Source organism: Cornus florida, unplaced genomic scaffold (assembly GCF_030987335.1).
Source record: "Cornus florida cultivar Cherokee Brave unplaced genomic scaffold, ASM3098733v1 CherokeeBrave_3.0.0_Hap2_Chr03, whole genome shotgun sequence".
NCBI classification, from domain to species: domain Eukaryota; kingdom Viridiplantae; phylum Streptophyta; class Magnoliopsida; order Cornales; family Cornaceae; genus Cornus; species Cornus florida.
This window is the reverse complement of record NW_026775573.1, coordinates 62,025,167-62,035,588: the sequence shown is the minus strand read 5'-3', so window position 1 is coordinate 62,035,588 and position 10,422 is coordinate 62,025,167.

The window sequence follows — 10,422 nt, the reverse complement described above, 5'->3', positions numbered from 1 at the left end:
TACATTTACGAAAAACACCCCAAGAAATGAAAAAGATTCTAAAGAATTGTGCATCCATGCCCTTGTGGGCACCGGGAGCAACTAGAGTACTTTCTTGCAAAAGTAAAGATACGTATTTCGAGGAAACCACTCAAGATGAAGGCACGTGAAGTCAAAAACCAACTCCGAGCATGAGAAGTGAGGTTGTGCCAAAAATTGACAAACGGAGATAAGACAGAATAGGGAAAAGGACGAAATAGCGCATAGTGTCAAAAAATGAAAAATGTGAAAATGACTCGGTCCTCAAAGAAAGTTGTCAATCCAAGGAAAAGAGTCTCAGGAACCAATTCTGAGCACTCGAGATGACATTAAACAATACAAAACAGAGCTCAAAAAAGAAAATTAAACGAAAAAAATTCATTCGTTAAATTTCAGGAAAAAGGAAAGGAAGGTAAATGATTGGGTCGTTACAACCTACCCTCCTTAAAAAAATTTCGTCCCCGAAATTAGGAACATACCAGAGAGAACAGAATAATGACTGAACAAAAGGTCAAATCAAAGGACAGCTCACAACGCACTGAAGGACAAATCGTGAAGTCTAAAGATCAACTGAAGGAACGCAAAACCATGAACTGCGACAACACCTCATACGAATCGGCACGTTAACTCAACGTCAACTACCGAGAGAATCCCAAGACAACGAAACATTGAAACATGATAGAAGAAGAGAGTGACAAGGCAGTACGAACAGTGACCAGAACCCGCCCACACTTACTCGTCAGTAAGGTAGCATGACAGTATAAGGCACTAGTTCGTAACATACCCCAGAAGGGAACTTTTCGATACCAATGACATCAATGTCGAAAATGATCATTACCAAAGGCACTACGGAAACCAGGCATCTGCAAGAGTTGGGGTAGCTAATCCTAAAACTCTGACAACAATGATACTGGCACCATTACGCTTAAGGCTTTAGATCTAGAAGCCACGAAGGAAAAGAAAATAAAACGGTGCCTCCCTGGCCCACGTCTCAGTCTGCCAGACAAGAACTGTGATTCTAAACTCACATGAGCCTTACTCGCATCAACAAAACAGATAAGAAGGTTCCTGACATGGGTCCTTACAGAATGAATTTCTCCTATCCAAGGAAGAAACTAGTGAAAACAGAATGCATCCAAGGAATACGACAAATCCTATGAGATAATGTCAAAACCGAACATAAAGGAAGTAACTAGCATATAACATAGCAATGAACTATCTACTCAAGGTGCCACATAAGCAAACAGACATGTTATCAAATCAAAACATGTTATCAAGAGCATATATACACATAAAGTATGCTTAACAAATAATAGATGTCTCAAAACACCGAAGCATATGAACATGTTATCATGCAAGACATGTTATCAAAGAAGGCTTGTTATCAAGATATAAATGACACATCAAAGCAAAACAATGTGAGCATGATATGCACCCAAGACTCGTCGTCCAAGGTATTCGAACCCGGACGCTCTGATACCACCTGTGACGACCCTGGTTTTTAGGCCAGCATGTCCTGTGATGAACCGAAGATTGACCCGATAACGGATCCGATATGGGGAAGTGAAAACAAAAAACAAGACTCCAAGAAGTCAAAGTGACCTTCCATGAGGTCATGGAACTCAACAAGAACTGATGCGGAAGCAAAAGATCGAAAATATGACAAATAAGCCCCCAGGGACAAAATAGTTATTTTTAAAAACTATAGATTCGGGTGCCACCGAGCACACCGCTGGAAGGACAACGAAAAACTAATCAAGATGGACTCAAGAATCGCATGATTCGGAGTCCGGACGAAGGAGAAACGGCAAGACGACGAAAAATGGACACTTAAAGCTTTAAGTGTAAACTGGTAATTATCCAGAAATATCCTAGTGTAACCGAGCACACCGTTGGATAGACGATGAAAAATTAATCAAGTTCAAAAAAAAATTCACTTGAATCGAAGTCCGGACGAAGGAGAAAAGCCCAAAAGAAGAATTGAGGGAGCGGCGGCCCGACGAAGGGCCATTATAGCCCCATGCGCATGCCCATGCGTGTGCCAATGCACTCCGCGCGCGCGCTGGGTGCACCATGGCTGGCAGCAGCAGCCATAAAGCTACTGTCGGGTTATTTTTCATTAATATCTAGAACAGAAGCTGAATTTGGAGGTCTAGATGAATTTTTTTGCAAAAACACAAAGAAGAAACCCCCCTCAAAATTGAGTTTTCTACATGACTCTTGAGAGAATTAAAAAAAAAACTCAATGTAAAATGACCAAAATGCCCTCCCAAGAAATCTGGTCCAGAGGGTCGAAAAAGCTGCTAAATAGAAAACTGAAAACTGAACTTTGTAAACGATTTCTGATGCCAAGACGACATTTTCTGGAAAAACACGGAAAAGAAACCCCCCCTAAAATAATGTTTTCTATTCAACCATATTGAAAGAAGAAAATAAAACCACCGTGAAAAGTCTACAATGCCCCTAGATCAGAATATGCAAAAAAGTGCGAAATGAATTCACAGGAGGCTTAAAACACAAACGATAAGGTTTTGCCCAGAAAGGACCATGTACACAAACGTAACTTACCTATTTGGACGTGCTACAATGGTCCACGACTTAAAAATACCACCGATACAAAATTCGATCCCCCAACGGGCAAAAAGGCAAAAATGGAACTTAGAATGAAAACTCGGAATCCAAAAATACAAAACGGGATCAAATGACCGTTTGGCCCTTAGCCATACTTCAAACATGATTTATAAGACCCTATGAAAGAATGAAAACAGAATTCCCACACCCGATTCAACCATAATGAAGCAATGACTTGCGATTTTTCAAGATTTTCACAATATTTCATGAAGTTAAAAAGTACATAGAATACAATATACATGTCATTGGCCTCCGGCCTCATCTCATACATATCAAATACATTGAAAGGAGTGTTCTTAAGTACACATTCCATACATGGAATCAAATATACATATTTTGACATATAAGCCTACAAAATGACATTTCATGCTAACATTTGCACGAAATGGAAACTTGAAAGCTATACGACATCCAAGGAATGCTAGGCGTCACAAACCAAGTCTTCGTACCAGAAATATGCCCCAGTATCGTAGGGGTGAGTAACATAAAGCTACTCGTAGGAGATGAGCATGCATCGACCTAACATTTTACAAATTTATCACCTTAAGGTGAAACATATTAAAGGGGCTTATGCCACCTAACGTCTATGTCCAAGTGAGACTCGAGGAGCATCCTAAGCTACCTTAGAGTCTAAGCAACAAGAATCATGATATACATACATGTATTAAATGAATCATGGTTGGGCTAATCCAAAGAACACGACAAGAAGAATGCTTGAGCATAGATTAACATGAATTGCATTTTCAATACAATTGAACTAGGTCTAGAGTAATCCATACAACATGACAAAAGCATATTTGAATACAAGTTAACAAGAATCACATTATCCATACAATTCAACAACAAAAGAGCATGTTATACAATGCAACAAGGTTTAAGTTCTCAAAGCCATCAACTTAGAATCTAAAGCACAAAATAACAGTAGTGGTTCATGCCACCTAACGTCTATGTTATAATGAATCAATAGGATCAATCCTAAGCTTTATTAAAACGTCAAAACACGATTTTCAATATCGATGCAATTTAACTAACATTGGAACTTCCAATACAACGCATAAAACACAATTTCGCAAAGTTAACATCCTATAACTTAAAATGGAACGACAAATAAGAAACAATAAGTTACAACATCATCTAGTTATCAACTTGAAAATGAAATGCGAAATCAAACAAAGTGGATACTCGGACGTCACGCCGGATCAGACCGACAACATAGTTACTTTAGGGTTACTAGCCCATGGGTAACCTCCCTATGTGCTCACTAGTCTATATATAGAGGGACTATCCCCCGTACTAGAACCACATCCTAGCCATAGTTAAACAACGACATCCCCAAGTTTCAAAAATTAAAAAGTTGTGCAACAACGCATATATCAATAGGAATATGCAAGATAATCAACTATCTACTAAACACAACCAAATTTGGAAACCTATACAATACATGCTCTAAATCCACAACTAATATGATATGATGAATGTCGAAACTTCAGTGTGCGATTCGTTACACGCTATGCATGAAAGATGTTAAGCACGAAGTGTACAAATCATTACATAAGGCAACAATATATTCAATAAGGAAAATATATTCTCATGAATACAAACATAGCAACTATGTTTTCCAATGTTCAAAACATAACCAAATGAATATACAACAAGTCTAAGTCCATGATTTGAATATAGAAACCACTTCTAAAACATAACTAGATCATGGAGCAAATTGATAGAATTTAAATAGATAAACACAATTAAATTCTAAAGACTCCGATTCAATTCCAATGAACCTCAATTTAACACATGTTAAATGACATGGCAAGGTCATCACCTATATCCATTCTAAAACTCAATTATGTTGTTAGAACAACAAAGTAGAACTTTAATTAAATCATGCTAATTTAAATCCCAAGGTTCTAAACCAACTTCAAATAGTCCCAAATTAATATATACTAGTAAACAAGTCATGGCCAATACAAACATCAAGTTAAAACCTTAATTAAGCTAATGCGACCACAAAATAGATTTTAATTAATTCTTTTAATTAAAATCTTTAGATTTTCAAACTTAACCAAATGCTCTTAATTTAACATATCCTAGAGAACATGCCAAGGACTAATGTAATATCACATTACAAGCTTATTTCATACAAGTTACACCTATGTAAATTAAACTTTCACTAAAGTTAAATATAAAATAAAGGTTGCAATTCTCATGCAATTAATCCCAATTTAATTTATGTGAACAACCACACCAAAGCTTAATTTTCTAGCATGCCACAATTCAATTCCAAGTTGTATATCACCATGGGGATTAAATCTTAAACAAGGAAATTAATTAAATGAGAGGTTTCAAAACCTCACCGAATATTCTAAATCAAATATATGTCAAGCTATATGGCACGTAGATCAAGAATATCAAGTCAGAATTCAAATGGAGTGAATAGTGCACTCGGGGCAAATTAATTAATCAAATTAATTAATAATTACTAATTTTCAAAACACCTCTAATTACTTTCAAATTCAACTATGTTGAAGAGCATGCTAAGACCTAATATAATATGCTAACACATATTAATTTTAAACTAGTTAAGGCCATGTGAATTAATCTTTCACCTAAGATAAATATTAAATAAAATTTTTAATACTTATTCAAATGTTCCAATTTTAATACACGACAATGAGCATATCAAGAGACAATATAAAATCATACTACATATTTAAACCAAGTCATGAGCAACCGGAAAAATTAGATCCTGTACAAGAAAAATAAATAATAAAATCTCTAGATTTTATTTTTAATCATGCAAACAAGTAGTATAAGCATCACAAGCATGCTATATAACAAGTATTTAAACCTAAAACATCTCCTACCTCAATTTGAGATGAAAATCTCAAAAGCCATCAAAATGGAACGGCTCCGAATCCGACGAAACTGCTAGGTTTTGTCGGGGACAACGCCGTGAACGTAACCCCCATCAAAATCGTAACTTGAGCTCAAAACCAAACTCAAGACTTGGTCAAACTAAATTCTAATAAGGGGGAAAGGTAGAGGACGGCGAGGGAAACAACAAACGTTAAGGCCGAAGACTTTCCATCAAGGAAAAGTGAACTAAAAGAGGAGAGAGAAGATGGCAGCACCCCTTAGGCTGCCATGGGAGCTCCAAGTCATTCATGAAGAGGGAAGAAGATGAAAAATGAAATATCTCACCCCCCCTTTTATAGAAATCTCAAAAAGTGCCCCGAACGGGCCCCGCTAGGTCTGAAAAAGTAAAATTTGAGCAAACGCGCTCAAATGGCAAAGCTTTGTGAACAAAAAAGATTCAAAATGATAAAATATGAACAATGGAAGAAACGGCGTTGAAAACTGAGTCCCGAGCAGAAAGTTTTGCCCCAAACAAATTCACTGGTAATCGGGTCCAAAAATTCTGAAACTAGAGAAAAATGACCAGAACGGAATTCTAAGAGTCCACGACTCGACAAAATGTGAAAATGAATCCCGTACATGGATCCAGGCTCCAGACTAGACATTTTGCAATAACTTTCGTTAATTACACTATGACCCCTACAAAAAGGGTTAACTACGAAACTGCCCCAGAATGAAAATATCTTCCAAAAGATATTTTCTTAGATACCCCTGAAATAAAATATCTTCAAAATATATTTATGAAAGATTCTAAAGAATTGTGCATCCATGCCCCTGTGGGCACCGGGAGCAACCAGAGTACTTTATTGTAAAAGTAAAGATATGTATTTTGAGGAAACCACTCAAGATGAAGGCACGTGAAGTCAAAAACCAACTCACAGCATGAGAAATGAGGTTGTGCCAAAAACTAAAAAATAGAGATAAGACAGAATAGGGAAAAGGACGAAATAGTGCATAGCGTCGAAAAACGAAAAACGTGAAAATGACTCGGTCCTCAAAGGAAGTTGTCAATCCACGGAGGAACCAATTCTGAGCACTCGAGATGACACTAAGCGACATGAAACAGAGCTCAGAAAAGAAAATTAAATGAAAAAAATTCATTCGTAAAATTTCTGGAAAAAAGAAAGGAAGGTAAATGACTGGGTCGTTACATGTTAAGTTGCATGAAAGATATGGAGTTTGACTTGCATGTTTTCAAAAGCAATGTCCATCACCCTGGTTCGGCAATTAATTGATGCATTAGCCATAGCTAAGAATGGCCTACCAAGGATCACGGGAATATGCTTTTTTAGATCGTGGACCAGTTCCATGTCAAGAACCACAAAGTCTACCGGGAAGTAGAATTTGTCCACTTGAATGATAACATCCTCAAGAATGCCTCGTGGATGCTTGACTGATCTATCGGCAAGTTGCAAAACCATGGAAGTCGGCTTTAAATCTCCCAAGCCAAGCTATAAGTAAACTGAGTATGGAATTAAATTCACACTAGCTCTTAAGTCAAGGAGGGCCCTCTCGATTTTGTTGTCACCAATGACACAAGAGATTGTGGGGGCACCCGGATCCTTATACTTTAGAGGAGTGCTGTGCTGAATGATAGCACTAACATTTTCAGTTAACCTCACTTTCTTTGGCAAATGATTTTAGAAGTGCGCTTTTGAGTGCACAAGTCTTTGAGAAATTTTGCATAGGGAGGGATTTGCTTGATAGCATCTAAGAGGGTCAAGTTGATCTTCACTTGCTTGAAAACTTCCCACATGTCTTAAATTTTACAATTTTTGTTCCCAATATGTGTTGACTCTTGAAGACGTTGAGGAAACGGAGCTTTTGGCTCATAAGTAGTTTTCACATTTGGGGTGACAAGCTTGGGAGTTCCATAAATGGTATTTGGACGAGAAGAGCTTGGAATTTGATTGGAAGAGCTTGAATTTGGATTTTACAAAGGAGGTTCTTTTTCATTTTTGTCTCCATCAACCTTGTTGTCAACCACTTTACCGCTCCTAAGGGTGGTGATTGCTTGAACATGCTCATAACTCGGCCCACTCGATGGAGGGGTTTCATCAATCGCATGCATCCCTCTAGGATTTTCAAATGGTTAAGCGGGAAGCTTACCTTTGTCCTTTTGAAGCAATTGGTTCACAGAGTTAGCTATTTGGCCCACTTGATTTTCAAGCTTAGCTATGGATTGAATATGAGAGTGAACCATTTGAATAGTAGGCTGCAAAGATGTCAAGAGTTGCTTGTTGGAATCTATAATTTGCTTATTTAATGATTCCATCATTTGCTTATTTGCAGCCACAATTTCATCAGTTGGGTACACCGGAGGTTGATTGGAGACATTTGGATTGTACGGAGGACGGTAGCTTGAAGAGGCTGGAAATTGCCTATTTTAAAATTGAGGAGGGGGCTGATTTTGATGCCCCAGATTTTGGAATTACGAATTCTGTGGGGCTTGTTGCCTCCACGAGCAATTCGGGTGATCTCGCCATCCCGGATTGTAGGTATTGGAATTGGGATTATTCTCGGATCTTGAGAACATGGCATTAGCTTGCTCTTGATTTAGATTGGAAAATTGCTCCGGTGTGGGGCAATCTTCCATGAGATGGAATGGACTAGTACATGATGAGCATACCGAACTTGCCGAATTTTGAGATAATGAAGGAGAGAGATGTGGTGCCATCAATTGATAGAATTTATGAGCTATGGCATCCACTTGGGATGATTCCTCCCTTATTGACTTTGGTTGACAAGGGTTGGTGTTCTTTGCATTGGTTGAGGTCGGAGCCCTACGAGAATTATGTTAAAGAGAATTTTCGCTTAAATTCTCTAGTAGGGTCCAAGCCTCATCCGCATTCTTGGACATGAACATCCCACCACAAGAAGAGTCAACCATGAATCTATTGGGTTCGATCAAGCCAGCATAGAAAGCTTGCACTAATTGCCATTTTGGAATCAAATGATGCGGACATTTTCTAAGAAGTTCTTGTAGCCTTTCCCAAGTCTCGTAGAGTTGTTCTCTATCCGTTTGAGAAAAGCTAAGAATGGAACGCCTCATTTGGTTGGTTTTACTCACTGGATAATACTTCTTAAGGAATTCTTGCTGTAATTGAGCCCAAGAAGTGATGGAATTTGGAGTGAGTGAGTTCAACCAATACTTTGCCCTATCCTTTAAAGAAAATGGGAAAAGGTGTAGATGGAGTGCATTCTCAGGGAAACCTCTCAACCGGATGGTCGAACAGATTTCAAAGAATTCATCAAGATGCTTATACGAATCTTCATTATCAAGGACATGGAAAGATGGAAGCATTTGAATGGTACTTGATTTGATCTCATAGTGAGCCGTATTGATGTTTGGCATCACTATACATGAAGGTGAAGCATAGGTAGTAGGGATGAAATGGTCCCTGAGAGTCATTGGCTCTACATTTGGAATTTCGGCCCTATCATTATTAATTCCCTCATTTCTGACATCTCCTACATTTTCAGCCATTGTGTTAAATTCAGTTTCAAGTTCTCTTATGCTGGAAGATTCCCTAAGGTTTCGTCTAAGAGTTCTTTCAAGTGAATTTATGTCAACTGGCGAGTCAAGAGTTGATAGGGAGAGTGATCTACGCCAAACATTAACAATACATAATGCTATCAACGCAATTATTCATCATTCACAACTCCACATACGATGTTCCCATTTTCCTCAATTATCAAGACATAATTTAAATGGCCACGACAAGGACCGATGCTTGTACACGAAATTTAAACAAGATAATAGCCTCAACAAGGGCTTCAAAACTAAATTATCACTAAGTTTAACACATGCACAATATTCACAATGTCGAAACTAGAAGGTCAAGAGACTTACCTGGGGTCCTCTAGACTTACAAATTAGCTAGCTTTCCCTCGGCGCGCTTCGAGTCCCTAGAATCTCACTTACAACACAAGATGGTCAAACTACACAAGAAATATTCACAATTCATTATATTAACAATCACACTAAAATTAACCCTAAAACTTCGGTTGCTAAACCGTTTGCAGTCCCCGGCGTACGGCAAATCGAAGCCCACAACGAGGCCTTCAAATCCATACCAGCAATTTCAGATTTGGTGCTCCATAGGAATTTTGAAATTATAGACCCATTTTAAGGGTTTTGTATAAACTTGAGGTAGGGGTTTCTAATCCATGAGTTTCTTGCCCCCTTGTGAATTAATCTTTGTTATTCGTAACTAAGCATGCTTAATTTGAGAAGAATACTTCTAAAATGATTTGATTTTTGTATGTGAAATTCATGATCAAGTATGTGAATAGATTGGTGTGAAAAACATGCTTAATTGTTGATTTTGTATGCTTATGTGCTTGATAACTTGTTAACACTACTATATGGAAAGTGTGTTTATGTGTTTAGTTCATATTGTGTGAGAAAACCATGTTGTACTCCTTTAGAAATTCTTGTGTAGTATGATGTATGGTTAAATGTTAAATTTGTTGTAGAATGTTGAACCATATGGCATGAAGCATTCATGCATAGCATTGGGAAGAAAATAGGAACAAGTGTTTTGAAATGAAAAAGGGGAAATTTGGGAAGAAGTTTTGATTAAATTGGTTTTATGAAAACTCGGTCACCGCGGAGTCACCAAAGGGCCGGTAGGTTAATGTAACCTAGAGGGAACTAGGAAGATTGCCCTAGCATGGTTGAGCTATCTGGGCCCCAAAATAACGCTGTGGAGGTACTAACAGTCAGGGACAGTAGCCAATCCTTCTCTCGACGCTGAGGGGGTACCAAAGAGGGTTACATTAACGGTTTGAAAAGTTACGGATTTGAATGTTGAAAATGGGGAGCGACATCGGCATGCATTGCATTTACATTGT